Source organism: Panthera onca, chromosome B3 (assembly GCF_046562875.1).
Source record: "Panthera onca isolate mPanOnc1 chromosome B3, mPanOnc1 haplotype 2, whole genome shotgun sequence".
Lineage (NCBI taxonomy): Eukaryota > Metazoa > Chordata > Mammalia > Carnivora > Felidae > Panthera > Panthera onca.
Window position 1 is genome coordinate 64,785,077 of NC_138344.1, and position 18,427 is coordinate 64,803,503.

The window sequence follows — 18,427 nt, forward strand, 5'->3', positions numbered from 1 at the left end:
TACATGGCCCATCCTCAAAAGCCTCCTCCTCTTTCTGTAATGCCTATAATGGTACCTGAAATTCCTGTTACTTATGACTTTGGTCTAAGGTATTGAAATTTCCAGTTCAATAAATACAAATGGTAGGGGTGTCTGGGTGGCTCAGTCAGTTAAACATCAGACTTTAGCTCAGGTCCATGATATCGCAGCTCCTGAGTTTGAGTCCCGCGTTGGGCTGTGTGCTGACAGTTCAGCTCTCCCTGGAGCCTGCTTCAGCTTCTGTGTCTCCCTCTCTCTCTGCCCCTCCCCCGCATACACTCTGTCTCTCTCAAAGGTAAATAAACATTGAAAAAATACAAATGGTAAGTTTTCAACCATTGATATTTACCTTAATTTTAAGTTATTAAATCTTCCAGACCACAGTTGTCCTGGGGATTCAATATAATAAAAATGGTAAGATTCATAAATAATAAAGGGAAGTATCATGAAAATATTCTTTTTTCAAATCCCTGTCAATGTAATCTATGAAATTCCTTTTCTTGACAGGGTGTTCAGAGTAATTCACATTCTCTTTGATGTCTCTAAAAGTCCTCCTCTTCCACTATTCATTTTCAGTATATGTGCTGCCGAAGCAAGCACATCCACCATTCATTTTCATGTTGATACTTTTTTTTTTTTTTTTTTTTTAATTTTTTTTTCAACGTTTTTTATTTATTTTTGGGACAGAGAGACACAGAGCATGAACGGGGGAGGGGCAGAGAGAGAGGGAGACACAGAATCGGAAACAGGCTCCAGGCTCCGAGCCATCAGCCCAGAGCCTGACGCGGGGCTCGAACTCACGGACCGCGAGATCGTGACCTGGCTGAAGTCGGACGCTTAACCGACTGCGCCACCCAGGTGCCCCGTTGATACTTTTTTATTAAGCATTTCGTGTGTGTGTGTGTGTGCGCGCGCACACGCGCGTGTGTGTGTGCACTGCTCTGTTGCTATCTAGAATCTCTTTTTTAGGCTGACATTTTTGGTGAGGTGGGCTGACTTTCATACAGGCTGTAGGATTTGTTGTTGCCTTATGGTGGCACAGCTCATGAAATGAATATCACCTGATAGGTTGGTAGTGTTACTCTGGTGAAATGTAGAACTCTATTTGCACCAGCTATGGCTTTTTTTTTTAATGATAATCTGATTTTGAGTTTTTATTTTTGTAGTGTGCCTGTTGATTTCCTAATTTATTTTAATTCAATAATTCTTCTCCTCAAACCTGTGAGTTCCTATATTGCCCCTTCTAGTGGAATTTGGTGCATGTTATGGGAATGGTTTGGGAGATATTACAAATGATGTTGTCCATGGTGACCTATAAAATCACCCCCTGACCCTCTACTGAACTAGGCATCTTGAATCTCCCTTTGGGCCAAATTCCCTCTTATCTTTCACACTGTTGAAAAGTTCCTGGGCCCTCTCTCTGAGTGGTTCTGTAACCACATCTCTAGTCCATCAATCACTGCTTGTTGGTGAAGGCCCTGCAATCATCCTGGATAGTCTATACAGAAGCACACTGCCATATCTGAATTTTTGAATTGCAAGGATAGACTAGAGACCATTTGAGGACTCTGACTTCAGATTACTTTTTCAAGTAATTTTTATTGTGCTTCTGTAAGGCATACCAAAAGGTGTAAATATCCTGAGTGTACAACCACAATAAAATCCAGACAAGAGAGGGAAAATGAGACAACATCAAATAATGAAAATGTGGCTGTTCTTATTCTAAAAGAAGATAAAAGCATGAGAAAATGTAACTATATTTGTTGTATACTTTTTTTTATTTGGGTATAAGCTTCTAATGACTACTCTTCTTCTCTGTATTATGATATAATTATATATTATAGTACTTCATTGTAGGTAGTCAACAACAGGTACCTTAATAATATGCTGGCTAGGTTGCAGAAGGTTTCAGCTACTTTTAATTATTATAATAGTCTTACATTGTTTCAAAATTTTAATTTTATTTAAAAAAATATTTATTTATTTTGAGAAAAAGAGAGCATGTGTGAGCAGGAGAGGGGTAGAGAGAGAGGGAGAGAGAATCCTAAGCAGGCTCTGTGTCATTAGCACAGAGCCTGACCCGGAGCTCAATTCCACAAACCACAAGATCATGTCCTGAGCTGAATGCAAGAGTTGGACGCTTAACCCACTGAACCACCCAGGAACCCCTCAAAAATTTAATTTTGAATTGGATTCAAAGCTGTGTTTCCCTCTTCATTCTACACAGAATGACTTCTCCCTACTCTATCTTCTGGCCAGGTGGAAGGCAAGGTGGAAGGAAAAGGACAAGGGTAAACACTTCCCTGTTAAACTGCCTGTGGTGAAGTTGAGTTCTCTGACTGGTTAGTTGTCTTCATGTGTTTGGCTCAAAGTAATCATTTATTGCCTTTTGTGGGCAGGCATGTAGGTACTGGTCCTCTCATATGTAGGTTCTTTGAAGAGTTTCCAAAGTCCTTCCCTACCTAGTGCATAGTTTTGGATGTGAAAAATCTGGCTTTAATTTTCCACTCCCTGAGTGCTTCTTAAAGTTGTCCACCCAAAATCAAGGTCTCCCTTTCCTGGTGGTCAGCTTTCTTGATGAAGTCTAGAAAGACAGCTAGTATTTAGCAACTTTTTTCCTGTCTATTGACCCTTTGGAAAGTCATCCATCTATGACCTGTCAAATAATGGGGCAGGTAGCTTCATGGCTGCCTCTTCTCCCAGCATACTTTCCAGCTCTCTTTCCATGATTCAGGTAGCCCAGGTGTGCTGGCCAAACAGATTGCTGTCTGGAAAATAAACTGCCCAACTTCCCTTCATGTAGACACCTCCTGTTTGTTTGTTTGTTTATTATTTAAATCCAAGTTAGTTACCGTATAGTTTAGTAATGGTTTCAGTAGTAGAACCCAGTGATTGATCATTTACATATAATATCCAGTGCTCATCACAAGTGCCTTCCTTAATATCTATCACCCATTTAGCCCATCCCCCCACCCAACACCCCTCCAGCAACCCTCAGTTTGTTCTCTGTATTTAAGAGTCTATTATGGTTTGTCTCTCTCTCTGTTTTTTGTATATTTTTGCTTCTCTTTCCCTATGTTCATCTGTTTTGTTTCTTAAATTACACGTATGAGTGAAGTCATATGATATTTGTCTTTCTCTGGCTGACTTATTTCACTTAGCATAATACACTCTAGTTCCATCCACGTTGTTGCAAATGGCGAGATTTCATTCTTTTTGATCACCGAGTAATATTCTATTGTATATGTGTACCACTTCTTGTTTATCCATCAGTCTATGGACATTTGGGCTTTTCCATACTTTGGCTATGGTTGATAGCGCTGCTATGAACATTGAGGAGAATGTACCCCTTTGAATTAACATTTTGTATCCTTTGGATAAATACCTACCAGTGTAATTGCTGGGTTGTAGAGTAGTTCTATTTTTAGTTTTTTGAGGAACCTTCATACTGTTTTCCAGAGTGGCTACACCAGTTTGCATTCCCACCAGGAAAGTAAAAGGGTTCCTCTTTCTCTGCATCCTCTCCAACATCTATTGTTGTCTGAGTTGTTAATTGTGACAGGTGTGAGGTGGTGTCTCACATTGTGGTTTTGATTTGTATTTCCCTGATGATCAGTGATTTTGAGCACCTTTTCATGTGTCTGTTAGCCATCTGGATGTCTTGTTTGGAAAAGTAGACACTTCCTATTATTAACATGGATCACTTTTGAACCCACTTCCCTTGAATTTAGGTAACAAGATAATTTACTCTCCTTCTCCCTCATGGAATAGTGTCTCCTTAGGAGGCTACTTTTCTCACTACTTTCTAAGTTCTCTTTTTACATTACACTGGGAGAGGTGGTAATACTTGGTAGTAAGGCTAAACTGAGTTTAGCCTTAACTGAGTTCTGTTGTTCTAAACTGAGGTCTGTTAGTAAATCCTGTAGGGATATTCTGTGTATTAGAATATGGGAGTCTTAGCATATTTTAGTCTTGACCTCGATATCAGATGTAGTTCTGGGAAACCTGGAAAATTTCCACTTGATATCCTGCTTCAATCCAAAGGAAAAGGAAAAGGGGGAGAATATTAGATAAAATCATTATTGCTCTTCCTATCTTAAAAGAATAAAATCAGACTCTGATAACCAAAGGTGAACAGGCAGAAACCAGTATGAACCATTTGGGGAAATTTGCTAGACCAGAGAGGCTTGCCAGATCTCCTACATGGAGTCCAGAAGGATGAGACTCCTTTCAAAGGCACCTGATGCGATAGTAACAGTTAAGAGAGAAAACAAAAGTCACATTCTGTTCCTGTTGGCTCTGAATACCTGATCTCCCTCCTGGAAAGAGGAGAACTTAGTATATGAAAATAGAATCAAATTTCAAGGGAGTTGGGGGAACAGAGAACACTGATGTGCTTTGAGTTCAGGTCTTCAGGCCCTGATACATTATACTCCAGGATGTCACAACCAACGAATATGATTTCTGATTACCTTTTGGTCATCACTAAGAGCACCTGGTTTTTTTCTGCTCTTGTTGTTTTGTTGTTGTTTCACTTTTTTTCTTGACAGTTCAAGAGTTTACAGTGAAAATGCCAAAAAAAAAAAATCTAATGGAGAAAAAAAAAAGAAAGGTAAAGGATTTTGAAAACTATAGCCTACTAATTTTGATGTCATTGTAAGCATCATTTTTGACTAGACTAGTTAAGTACATATGAGCAGTTATCAAGGGAGAGTGATCATTGAAAGCAACATGGATTCCATAACAATAACTGGACCAATCAGATCTCGTTTCCCTTTTATTAGACTAGTGATTCTAAGTAAAGCCAAAATATTTTGTATTCTAAATTCCACGGAGCATCTCACGTTCTCTCATTGCATTCTCAAAGATATGGTTGGGAAATAGGAGTGAATTATTGTTTGCATAGGTGGATTCGCAGCTCTTTGAAAAAAACTCATTCATTAAACAAATAATTTTGAATTCTTGTTGTATTCTAGGCAGTGTGCCCAGTCCTCAGGAGAAGAGACTAGAGAATTAACATTCATTAAGTGTCGGCTGTGTGCACTTATGCTTGGTGCCTTGTACATGGGATCTCTTTCACTTGTCTGAGAGGTGGATATCATCATCTCTATTTTTACAAGTGAGGAAACCGAGGTTCAGAGTTGTTGTCCAAGATCATAACATTAGTATGATGTGTGGCCAAGATTCAAATTTTGGTCTACTTCATGGTAAAGCCATGATCTTCCCATGATGTGATTTTCATTGCTCCAGAGAGTAAAGCTAATTACCAAGAGAGGAGTCAGCATAGTAAATTCATCATCACATGCTGAGTCACTATAATGAGGAACTCTCCATCACCTGGAGCTCTGAGGCCCCTCAAGTATGAGTGAGCTCTGTGCCTGCCCCACCCACTCTCACTGCAGGTTTTCAAGGAAAGAAGGAAGGACTCTTTGTTAGAGATCACAGGATGTGATACCTCTGTTAGGGGAAATGTTGAGTTACATCACCTCTGAAATCCTTTCCAATTAGAGTAGCCCTTGAGTCTGTGACATTCTATGCCTACAAGAGTCACTCTACTTCTGAGAAAATGTGTTTGTTTACTGCCTTTTGACCTAATGATATAGTGAAAATATTATACTATGCTTTCATTAATTTTTTTAAATGTTTAATTTGAGAGAGAGAGAAACAGAATGTGCACAAATGGGGGAGAGACCAAGAGAGAGGGGGAACGGAGGATGCAAAGCAGGCTTTGTGCTGACAGCATAGGGCCCCATGTAGGGCTTGAACTATGAGATCAGGACCCGAGCTGAAGTTGGATGCTTAATTGACTGAGCCACCCAGACACCCCTATTTTAACTATGCTTTTAAAACTCTTTATAAATGTCATTTTTAAAGACATCATTTTTGAAGTTTTTTATATATAATATTTTATCTTTACTTCAGATTATTCCTTAGGAAAGATGCTTAAATGTGGAATTATTGTAACAAAGTGTTGGAGTCTTTAAACGTGTGTGTGTGTGTGTGTGTATAAAATCCAATAGTTCTTTAATAAGTTGTTGAAGGAGGTCATCGGAGAATGTGACTGCCAGTTGATCTGAGAGCTGGACCTAGGCAACTGGAGGCTTCTCATTCCCTCCCCTGTCCTTGCAATGTCTGTTCTACCCATCATTCCCACAGTGGGAGCCATTTTCACAGCTTTGAGAGAACAGTGTATTCTTCAGACCATCTGCATATGGTATACATGACTGAACTCAGTTAAAGGCCTCTGTATAAACTTTAAGGTTCTGGTGGTTGGGCACAGACATCTACTCATGTTGGAGATGCCCAAGACAAGCCTTGTATGTAAGTTCTGTTGCTTTTAAACCTGTCACCTGCCAATCTGGAATGGTTTACTTCTTTCTTCAGTCTCTCCTTGCTCTCTCTGTACGAGGGCCAGTTTCACATTTTATCCGGGAAACTCCTGAGGTTTTCAACCAACAAAAGTATCTGTGCGGAATTATATTCCCACAAGCAGGGCTTGAGAGTACTTTTCTCTTCTCTTCTCTTCTCTTCTCTTCTCTTCTCTTCTCTTCTGTGTTGAATGATTATCACAATTTTGGGTAAATATTTAGGTGAAAAATAGTTATCTAAAATATGCTTCAGTTTTCTTTGATTATTCATGTGGCATATTTAAAAATTTTCATATTTATTAGCCGTTTTATCCTTTTAATGTTCATTTTTCTATGAGGTAAAATACCAATTTATATAAGTAATTTATATATTCAGAAAATTACCACTCTTATGCAGTGTATAAGTACACTTTCCCCCCCTCTATTTTGAGTTTTAATTCTCTTTTTTGGGGGGGATGAGGAGGGACTGATTCTTTATTTCAAAAAGACCGTTGTCAATTTTCAGAATCAAAACAGTTGTATTAGTGGCTTTTCCTTCTCTGTGGAGATGGCAATATGCATTAAGCTGAAAAATTACTTGCCAAAGGTGAGAAAGAGGCTAGACTGCTGCTTCAGAACTGTGGAAAAGTTATAGTAAAACCTTGGGTTGTGAGTAACTTGTTCTGTGAGTGTTCCGCAAGATAAGCAAACATTTGTAATAAATTTTACTTGATAAATGAGTGATGTCTTGGAATATGAGTGGTATGTGATGTTGAATGTCACATGATCACCACTGAGCCATTGGTTCCCTGTCCCTTTCTCTCTCTTTTCTCTCATTGTGGGATTGTGGGTGATCATCTCCTATGCTTGCATGCTGTGACTCAGGCTGTGATGTTTGGCATAAATCAGTGTTTTTTCAGAATGTTGGAAGGTGTTCACAACTGGCACTAGTGTATTTTTTGTCACTTCAAAACACCTATGGACCATCCTTTGTCTTTCCATACAAGAGTAAGCTTAGGAATGCTGTGCTTCATTCTAGGTCAGGCTGCCTGCAGATATAGACCCTTTCCTTTGTTGCCTTATTGCCAGTTACTTTATTTAAAAAAAATTTTTTTTAACGTTTATTTAATTTTTGAGACAGAGAGAGACAGAGCATGAACAGGGGAGGGTCAGAGAGAGGGAGACACAGAATCTGAAACAGGCTCCAGGCTGCGAGCTGTCAGCACAGAGCCTGACGCCGGGGCTCGAACTCACAGACCGTGAGATCACGACCTGAGCCGAAGTCGGCCGCTCAACCGACTGAGCCACCCAGGCGCCCCTTATTGCCAGTTACTTTAAACACAGCATATGACAAGAGTTTATTACTAGTTTACTGTAGTCAACATCTGTACGAGCATATACAGTGGTCCCCATGCAGAAAAAGATTCCATTGAGCCAATAGGTAGCAGTGATTCCATTAGTGATAGGGAAAGTCATCTTCTACAATAAGCCTCCTTTCCCATCTCCCTCACACCAGCCACTAAGGTTTTCAAACATAAGTTCAGGTTAGTTTGATTATTTTTCTTTATATTTTATATTTTCTTTATTATTTTCTATTATATTACAGTATTGTAATCATTTTTATATGAATATTTTTGGGTTGTGAATTGAATCATCTGAGCTGCCTTTATTTCTTATGGGGAAGTTCACTTTGATATACAAGTGTTTTGGATTACAAGCATGTTTGTGGAATGAATTATGCTCGCAAACCAGGGTTTACTGTATTTGGAATGTTTTACAAATGGTTGCCACATCATCAACAAAAAAGGTAATTACAAAATGTGTACATCACAACATGCTTTTTTTTAAGTTTATTTATTTTGAGAGAGAGAGAGCATCAGAAGGGGGGGGGAGGGAGGGAGAAAAAGAGAGAGAGAGGGAGAGAGAGAATCCCTAGTACACTCTGCATTGCAAGGGCAGAGTCTGATGTGGGACTTGAACCCACAAACTCAGATCGTGAACTGAGCTGAAACCAAGAGTTGGATGCTTAACTGACCGAGCCACCCAGATGCCCCAAAAGTGATTTAAAATTTTTTTTTTTTTAGAAAGAGGGAGTGCGCATGAGTAACACGCTTTTAATGACTCTTTGCATTGTGCTCACATTCCCTTAAATGTTGTTCCCAGAGATGCTCAGACTCAAGCCCAACTGGAATCTCTAGGGAGGGGCAGATACTGGTGAAAAAGACACAGGAGTTGGGATGGGAGATGCGGCAAAAGGAGAAAGCAGTCATCCAGTTAGAGATCAGCCCTCAGTTTCAAGGCCAGCTTCGGGCATGCTGGCCTCAGGCTGGAGCTGGGGTCAGAAGGAGAGGCAGCTGCAGGGCAGCTATCATTTAGGTCAGGCAGAAGGTGGTCCAGCATCCTTTGTGTACAGAGGTGTTCCTCTGTGGTGCATATTGGCGTATCTTGTAAATCATCACTTGTCTTCGCTAGTTTGGCACACTCAGCACAGGTCTTTGCCTGCTTAAGTTTATCAGTAAGATTCTTTATCTCTTCATATTTGTCTCCATTCTGAGAGTACTTCTCTGCAGCAGTTCTCAGACACCAGGTTCTGCTCCATCAGGTCTGATGTCCTCCTCCATCTTCCAGCAGCTCTGAACCCTGCCAGTTCATTTCACTCCTCTGTGCATTCCAGGTCCTCCCTCAGTGATCACCAGCTTCCGGGCCACTCCTTCATACATCCGATCTGCCTCTTCCGCAATGTGCTCTGCTTGTCCGAATTGGGTTTTCTGGAGTTACATCTTTGCTTCATCTTTTAAGGCTCCATTTTCAATAGCCTTCATACCTGTCTTGTTCTCAGTAGTAGGTTTCTGGGCTTCCTCCAGCTTTTGCAGGGCAGTGGCCAGGTGCTCCTGGGCTTCCTCAACCAGCTGGATCCTGCGGTTTTAGGAGACCACCTCGGCCTCAGCTTGCTCCCAGACTCACCTTTCCCCTTCACTTCCCGCTCCAGGGGCTCGGCCCTTTCCTCTGCACCACTGGCCTGCTGCTGCAGAACCAGCATCTTCACTGCCTCGATAGTAGTGGTCCTGGCCACGGTGCCCACCCAGCTGCTGCCAGCACTCGGCTTTCTGCCTCCTGTACTCGGCGCTGCAGCCACATCTCTATCTCTCTTTCTTAGATTTTATTTTTGCGGCACCTGGGTGGCTCAGTCGGTTGAACGTCTGACTTTGGCTCAGGTCATGATCTCACGGTTTGTGGGTTCGAGCCCCGTGTCAGGGTCTGTGCTGACAGCTCAGGGCCTGGAGCCTGCTTTGGATTCTGTGTCTCCCTCTCTCTGCTCCTCCCCTGCTCATACTCTGTGTATCTCTCTCTCTCTCTCTCTCTCTCTCTCTCTCTCTCCACCCACCCCCCCAAAAACATTAAAAAAAATAAAGATTTTATTTTTAAGTAGTTTCTACACCCAACACGTGACTCAAACCCACAACCCCCAGATCAAGAGCTGCATGCTCTGCTGACTGAGCCATCCAGGTGTCCCTACAGCTACTTCTCTTTAATGTTTTTTGGTTATATGAGACAGAAAGCTTCAAACCAGCTTAAAAAAAAATGGGAATTTACTGGCTCATTGATGGCTCCAGAGAGCTGCCTTTAGGTAGTGCTGAGTTCAGGGGCTTAATAGCATCATCCAGACTCGGAATCTGTCCATCTCTCAGCTTGCATTTCCTCTGGATTGACATAATTCAGGCATAGCTTTCTTCTTGGTGACAAAATGGTCATGCAGAGATCCAGCTTTCTTAGTCACTCAGTGAAGGAAGGTTCCCTTTTCCAGTCACTGTGGTACTCGAATGAGTCTCACTGGGTGGACATGGCTGTGTGTCCCTTCCTGAAACAGTCATTCTTCCCAGGAACATAGAATGTGGGAATGGCCATATTTACCTTGATCACCCACTTTTGGAGGGATAGGGACACACTTACATAAGCCAAGAGGGAGCATAGTATTAGCCCAAAGGAAAATTAGAGTTCTGCTACAAAAAAATTTAGATGTCTATTATAGTTTTAATTTTGCTAAAGATGTTTTCTGATAAAAAGACAAAATATTACGTTGTCACATTTAAGTTTTTCTGTAATTTCTTTTTTTTTTAATTTTTTTTTTAACGTTTTATTTATTTTTGAGACAGAGAGAGACAGAGCATGAACGGGGGAGGGGCAGAGAGAGAGGGAGACACAGAATCGGAAGCATGCTCCAGGCTCTGAGCCATCAGCCCAGAGCCCGACGCGGGGCTTGAACTCACGGACTGCGAGATCATGACCCGAGCTGAAGTCGGACGTTTAACCGACTGAGCCACCCAGGCGCCCCTGTAATTTCTTGACTAACTTTAAGACTTAAAAAGCCACAGGATCAATAAAATTACTTTTTATTTTCTTCAATTTTTTATGGTTTATATTTTTGTATGTATCTTTTAAGTAAACTAGAACTATATAGAGTTAAAAGTCAAATAAATTACTAAAAATTTTAGTAATATTTATCACTGAAACTGATTTGAGTTATCACCTTCACAACATAAATTTTAGTGAACACTACTTTCTATTTCTAAGCCTCTTATTGACTTTTTAATGTCTATTTTTTAAAGATTTTATTTTTAAGTAATCTCTAAACCTAATTTGGGGCTTGAACTTAAAACCCCAAGAGATCAAGAGTTACGGGTTCCATGACAGAGCCAGCCAGGTGCCCCTTTTCTGTGTATTCTTATGCCAGCGCTATAGTATTTTAGTTACTGTAGCTATGTAATAGGCTTTGATATTTGGTGGGGCAAATAAATGGCAGGTAGCTTGAATGACAAGGGATAGGAAGACCTGGAGTCAAGAGTTTTACCTACCACAGTAGAGCCTGTTTTTACCCAGAAGAGGCTGCCTGTGCATGTGGGCTCTCCTGGAGCTGAGTTTAAGGAGTATTGAAAGGGAAGAGAGAGTAAGAAAGCAGGGTCATAGGGCCATGGAACCCAAACGTTGCTACTGCTTTAAAATATGGTAGTGCCTGTGTATTACAAAAGATGTGGTCTTCTCTATTTGGAGCTCAAGGCAATTTATTATGTAGGTAGTTGCTTTTTAGAACATTCTTTTTTTTTTTTTTCTGACTTGTTTTTGACATCTCCAAGTTAGGCTATTGATGCCACTCATGCTTGAGAGAGTGAAACCAGTTACACGTTAGTACTTAATGAGCTTGTTGCTTCCAGGACTATTTACCAGGGAGAGAGGGTGGTACCTAACACTGAGAAATGACAGCCAACAGTTACATAAGCCTGTCATGATGGCTACTGGAAACATTCAGGGAACAAAGGGGCCCCCTGCCCTCCTGATAACATCACTTAAGTGATGTCCTTTTTATCCTGTTGTAAGGCTTATTCTGTCTCTACTGCAGTTCAGAAGGGAATCTTAGAAGGGGTATTATGCTTCTCTTTAGCCATCAAATGTTTATTAAACTTAAAAAAAAAGTTTGTTTTTGAGAGAGAGAGCATGCATGCGTAGGGGAAGGGCAGAGAGAAAAGGAGACAGAGGATCCGAAGCAGGCTCCACGATGTAAGCGCATAGCTCGACATGGAGCTTGAACCCGGGAACCAAACTGAGATCATGACTTGAGCTGAGGTTGGATGCCCATCCGCCTGAGCCACCCAGGCACCCCAAATGTTTATTAAACTCTTAATATTTGCTGGGCATTGTGCTTGGGAATTTTAATATAAATAAAATATTATTCCCTTTTTAAAGGGTCCACTGTCAGGTTCAGTAGTTCTTAGTTCCTTGCATTTGCATTCTCAAAATTTAGGCTCCCACTCTGAGGACTTAAGACACTTGACATTGCCCCTTGTGGTCCATTTAGACGTCAGAATAAATTGCCTTCCATGTTTAAACAGATTCTATAACTTTTAGGGTTCCCACTTATGCCCACTTTGTAGAAGGAAATAGCCCACCACCCCACCCTCCACCATATCTCCTTCTGTTACCCCAGGCCTGACTCTGTTGGTAAGCATGCAGTATTAGGCTCTTTTTAAAAAATTGCTACTCATGATAGAATATATTGCTTTATTTTTCAAACTCAATGTGCCCCTTTTGCTAATGTTGACATGACAAGATTTTCTTACCCTGGACATCTTAAATCTGGACTCTTCCAAGCCTGAGCTTTACCTTATAAAGCTCCATTGTTGCATTCTTGGAATTCAAGGTAGTTATGATTATATTTTACTCAATTCCTATGAAATTCTGTTGTTAACAGGGACATTCTGGTGGGTCAGAAGATGAACTTGTAGCTATGTCAAAACTATTTCACTCTCAACAAAGCAAAGATACAGTGGCTCTGGGTGCTTCTCAGTAGCCAGGGATATGCTTCTTTCTTCATTGATCCTATTAAGTGACCAGATCCTGTCTTTTGGGGTAAAAAATATCCATGTAATTATATGCTCTAATTTATCATTCAGTGATCATATTAGTTATGTCGCCTTCTTGCATTCCGTCATCTGAGCCCCCCCTGAGCTGTGAGGCTATTACCCTCTCAGGAAGACACTGACTTACTCATCAAGGGGGACTACTTCCTCTCCATTCTGCTCTGTCTCCCTGGAAGCCTTCCAACAGGACATCAACATTTACAAATTGATTTGTACTACCTTGGCCAGAATGTAATTGTAATTCCAGTTTCATCTCCTGTAGGCCTTCTACAAAATTCCAACTATTCCTGTCTGAGTTTCCCTTTCTTGTAGTCCAATCGTTGCCCCTCAGCTTTATTTATTTGCTGATTTTTTGACAAAAATCTACCTTTTGTCAATCTTCTTTATCCTTCAAGGGCCCTATTTATTTTCTAGCTCTTCCAAGAGGCTTACCTGAATACTCAAGCTGACTTCAAAGTCACAATCACTTATATGCTACTAATTTGGTACTTAATTATTAAACACCTTCTATCACAGTGTAGCAGTTAAGGTCATAGGCCTTGGAGATAGTTCTCTGGGTTTTTGAGCTGCTTAAATTTGGGCAAGTTATTTACCACTTCTAGGTTTCAATTTCTCCATTGGCTTGGTAAAACAGGGCTAAGAATGACCTTTCCTGGTATCACAGCAGAGTCCATCTAGTGTTCTGTATGTAGTAGATGCTCAAGAAGTAAGGAGGAAGTGCTTGAAGCTTCTTTTTGACAATGATGGGTTTGCTTTAGAAAACAGTTTCCTGGGACACCTGGGTGGCTCAGTGGGTTAAGCATCCTACTTTGGCTCAGGTCATGCTCTCACGTTCTGTGAGTTCGAGTGCTGACAGCTCAGAGCCTGGAGCCTGCTTCAGATTCTGTCTCTCTGCCCCTCCCCCACTTGTGCTCTGTCTCTGTCTCTTTCTCTCAAAAATAAATAGACGTTAAAAAAAAAGTTTCTTAAAAAAAAAGTAGTTTCCTGCTGCAAAATTTCTCATATATGTTGAATAAAAATGGTCTATAGGCAAAAATCTTTTTGAATTCTTAGATTAAGGATTATGGACTAATGCATATGGTCTCAAATTTTCTGAATTAACAATGTGATGAAATTAACTCAATCTCATTGGAGCTCAAAACAGGGTGATAACAATTGTCATATACTTCCCTGACAGGTGTCAGAAGAATGAATAACACATTAACAAAAGAGTGTGGCCATATGTAAATTACTGAAACATTGAGAGTTTCTGGCCTTTCTCATGAATGATATTGAAAGGTATTTAAATAGATTTTTAGGAAGTTTTCTTTGTGAATTGGTGTCTCTTAGATATTCCCAGCAGTCTTCTTGGTCATGTTTAACCATTGTCATTTAAGTGAGGATTGATTTAGTAGCAGAGTTCCCCCCCCCCCCCCCAGCCAGAGAGCTTGTTTTAATGTTATTTTCAAAGAGTTACTGGCTGGCCCTAATTTGGTGTATCCTGTAGGTCAAGGCTTTTCATTTTGTGCCATCATATTGTCCCTCTTTTGAAGCCTCTCTGGTTAGCTCATAATTTCTAGTTTGAGTTCTGTCACAAGTAACCTGTGGGATCTTAGGACCTTATTTTCTAAACAAAGAGATAAATTTGATGATTCTCAGTAATTCTGAACATTAGCATATTTCCTTTAACATTACCATCAATTGTATGTATGTGGTGGAGGAAACACTATATTAACTGTATACAGTTTTTATATATGATTTTTTATAATAAATGGCCAGTATAATTTTATGCCATTTTCATAACTACCACAATCAAAATTTGTGTTTAAGCCTTTTACACTTCAGCATTCAAATGTTCTTAGTCACTGACATTTATAAATGACATACTGGTACACTGTTCTTGATTTTAACTGCATCATTTTTAGGACTTAGAGTGTAATCTTGTTGAGATTTCCAGAACTTTGCATTTTCATTTACTTTTTGGTTCAATTCATACATATGAAATATTACATATAAACATATGATATATAATCAATACATAATATATCACATATATGCAATATATAATCCACTAAAGAGAACAATGATGTAATATATATATAAATTATACTTTATATATATAACTTTTCCTTAATTGAATTATATATCAAATATAATATGTATTGAATATATATAATTTTATCCTTATTGAAGGTCAGCTGGAAGATTTTGTCAGATAGATGTTCTAGCTGAAGGTTAGTCTCCATGATACATGGATTCATTCTTCCAATTTCTACTAATTTAAACAATTCTGAGTGGTTCCTGAAGCTTCTGTTGCCTCTGATCACGTTGCCTGTGTGAAACAAATTTCTGTAAATTGAACACAATTGGAAAAATTAATGCTATATTACGTGTGTGTGTGTGTGTGTGTGTAATCTTTTGAAGATATTTTAAACCAAAGGTTGGAATCCAAATTTGAGTTAAAAATTCAATAAAATTGGTTCCAACAATAAAAATAACATGACTGAAGTGGTTGGATGAATGTTCACCTTCAAATGTTTACCATTTTGCCGATGTGCAGGCAATAATGACTATTGGCACTTCATAACTTATTCTGCTGCCTAGAGGTTGTCAGATATTTTTTTAGACATCTATTCTGTGGATCTCAATTTTAGAAATGTTACAATGGAAAAATTATATCTTGGAAACAAGAAAGCATGGTGTATAACTGTCAATCAAGTGTAACTTATTTTCCCTTGCTGCCCTGCTCCCAAAGGCATGTTAGTATTACTTATATTGTTTTGCCATAAATATGGCCCTTAAAATATTTAAGGGTTTGAAAGCCACAAATATTGATGATGTTGGGTGTGGCCCAAATAAAGGCCACTATATTGCATGAAAAGCTTGGTAAGAGTTTTGGTACCCTCTTATTCTTCAGGGGAGCCTTTCTGTTAAGGTATCAGAGGCTTTTCCCTTGCTTCAGGAAGCCCATTGTCCTGTCCAGACAGAGAAATTAAATTGGTTGGATATTTTATAGATCTCTCTTGTTCCTTCTGGACACAGAAGAGAAAGCCCAACACCTGAGGCTTGGAGAGCTTAAGCCTCTGAGTGAAAAATTGCCATGAATTTGAATGAAGATAAGAGAGAAGGGGACAGTGAAAGATGTTCCAGTGGTGAGAGATCATCGGTGTTGGCGGCTGCCCCTCCCTCTTATCTCACCTAATGGCGGTTGCCTGCCAATGTTTATTTGTCCATTGCCATTCACCAGCTGCTCCTCTACCATGTTGTTTTCCTTCCCAGATGGCAACACGATGTTCCACGATAAAACTGACACAAAAAACAATGCAAAATTTGTCTAAGAGAGGTTCAGCAAGCATGAGAAAAACATCTGATATCTCTCAGAGCCCGCCAAGTTCGCAGCTTACAGTGCCAGAGTAATTATGGGATGATTTGAACAGAGGCAATGCATGGGGAAGCCACTTCCAAATGTATCAGGTAGGTTTCCAGAAGAGGCAAAACATTCAGCTTTCTCGTTCCTCTGGCATCCTGACAGAATCAATGAGTGCTGCCTCTGGCTCCCAGAAGCCTCGTACATTATGGAATCTGTGCTTTACCCCATGCCGCCTAATTAATGGCCCACTATTTTAAAAACTCTTTTATTCAATTAGACTCTGCTTTCAATACGATAAACACTCTTGCTATCAAAATCCTGGGAAACCAACATTTATAGGCTGCCTTCTTGCCAAAGCATCTGCTTTTCTTTTGCTCTTGGTCTTTTATTTGGTCCATTCTTCATTTGGCTGTTTGATTCTGTAAAAATTGACTGCTATTTTGGGGAATTATATGAAAGGAGAGGGTTCCTCTGCCATTTTGGTATTCTGAGGGCTATTTCTCCCTTAGCCTCAACACAGGAGCACAAACCAAAGAGAATCATTTTATTATTATAAATTCCAAAGAGCCACAGATGTTGTTTAAAATGTTGTTTGTTTGTTTTTATTATGAACTTTATTGTCAAGTTGGTTTCCATACAACACCCAGTGCTCATCCCAACAGGTGCCCTCCTTAATACCCATCACCCCCCCACCCCTCCCTCCCACCCCCCATAAACCCTTAGTTTGTTCTCAGTTTTTAGGAGTCTCTTATGTTTTGGCTCCCTCCCTAAAATGTTTAAAATGGGGCATTGACTGGGTTTCATATTCATCACTATTACTCAAAGCACTGCCTTTTATATGGGTTACCATTATTACATTCTTCATCAGGTCAGATTTTTAGGTGGAATACTAAAGAGTTCTTTCTTAATTTGACCACGTGTCTCTTCATTTGACTTAGAATTGACTCCTAGGGATAATTGCATTCATGTCTGTTCAGCCAGATTTTTTCATAGTTACAGTTTATTTGACTTACTTTAGAGACAATACTGAGAAAAATAGTTTTAAAAAATTCTATCTTGCATTCTAGGAATCTCCCCCAAACTGGTTCGACTGTGCAACTGTTGATTTTAAAATATTGTTAGTGAAAATAAAGAATAGAAAATGCCCAATAATCTTTGGTGAAAAATACTATTTTACTGAATTAAGTCACTCTTTCTGACTTACAAGTGGAGTAATGTATTGATAAAATTTAAAAACAGATTTTGCATTTATTTGGTCTGGGAAGGAAGTTTTTATCGTTGGTAGTATCTAACGAAAACCTGCTCAAGAAATGTTGACACATTCCCACATATAGGGAAAGGCTGTTGAAAGGCCTCAAGATTTCCTGAATAAGACCTGAGTTTACATATTATCGGGGCCATTAACATTGGCTCTGTTACTTAACCTCTTGTAATCGCTGTGTCCTTTTCTGGAAAATGGAAGGAAATATGAGTAATTGTTACCAAATACAAATGTTGCAAGGTTCACATCAGTTGACAGATGCAAAAGAATTTTATAAGTTGTAAAGCATGGTACAACTATTTAGGTAGTATCAATGACATGTTTCTCTGTTTAGTTTTATCTTCATAAAGTCTTACTTGTTCTTAAACTCTAACTTTCCTTCAATAAGTGATTTCTTTTTCTTTAATTTTATAATTTGTTCTTACAACCTCAGATATCCTGGGGTACAGGGCCGTGTAGATTTTATGACTGTTGTGAATATTTGACCTTCTAAGGACAGAGGAAAGTTCTGAATATATTAACTTTTGAGGCCATGCTCTAAATCGGTTTTGTAGGAAACAGCATCATTTGACATTTCATCCTTTTTGCAGGACAGATTGTTGGGCATCTTCCAAGTCAGCGAGAGCTGAACTTGAACTTTTTTCTTCCAGCATTGAAATCACTTGACTGTCTATATACAGGTGGAATTAATACAATGTTTATATTCTAGTTCCTCTTCATGTTAGATCAAAATGATTGCATGGAACAGAGCAAGGTCAGGTTGAGGACTCTCAGAATATTGAGAGAGGGTGATTTTACTAATCCATGCCTGTTAGAGTTCATATTCATCTAGAATAGAGGAGTGGTTCTGAATTCTGGCCTATAATCACCTGTATAGCATTTGTGCCTGTTTGATTTCAGTTCTTCACAGATACTGTAGCTTACTTAATTATCTGTGGTGAAGTAAGGAATTCACACTGATAGCCAGCAGAACCCATGTCCAAACATTATGTCTTAAATGGTTTGGGGTGGCTTTTCATTATCAAAATTTTTAAGCTCC

General features: G+C 39.5%; 1 protein-coding gene and 1 pseudogene across 5 annotated transcripts in view; one reads left to right on the forward strand and one right to left on the reverse strand.

The window, feature by feature from the left end:
- The window catches only part of LOC132669294 (uncharacterized), a 609,352-nt gene that overhangs the window by 104,078 nt on the left and 486,847 nt on the right, over positions 1-18,427 (forward strand). The gene's annotated exons all lie outside the window — the stretch shown is intronic.
- On the reverse strand, positions 8,640-16,019 carry LOC132669674 (uncharacterized; annotated as a pseudogene).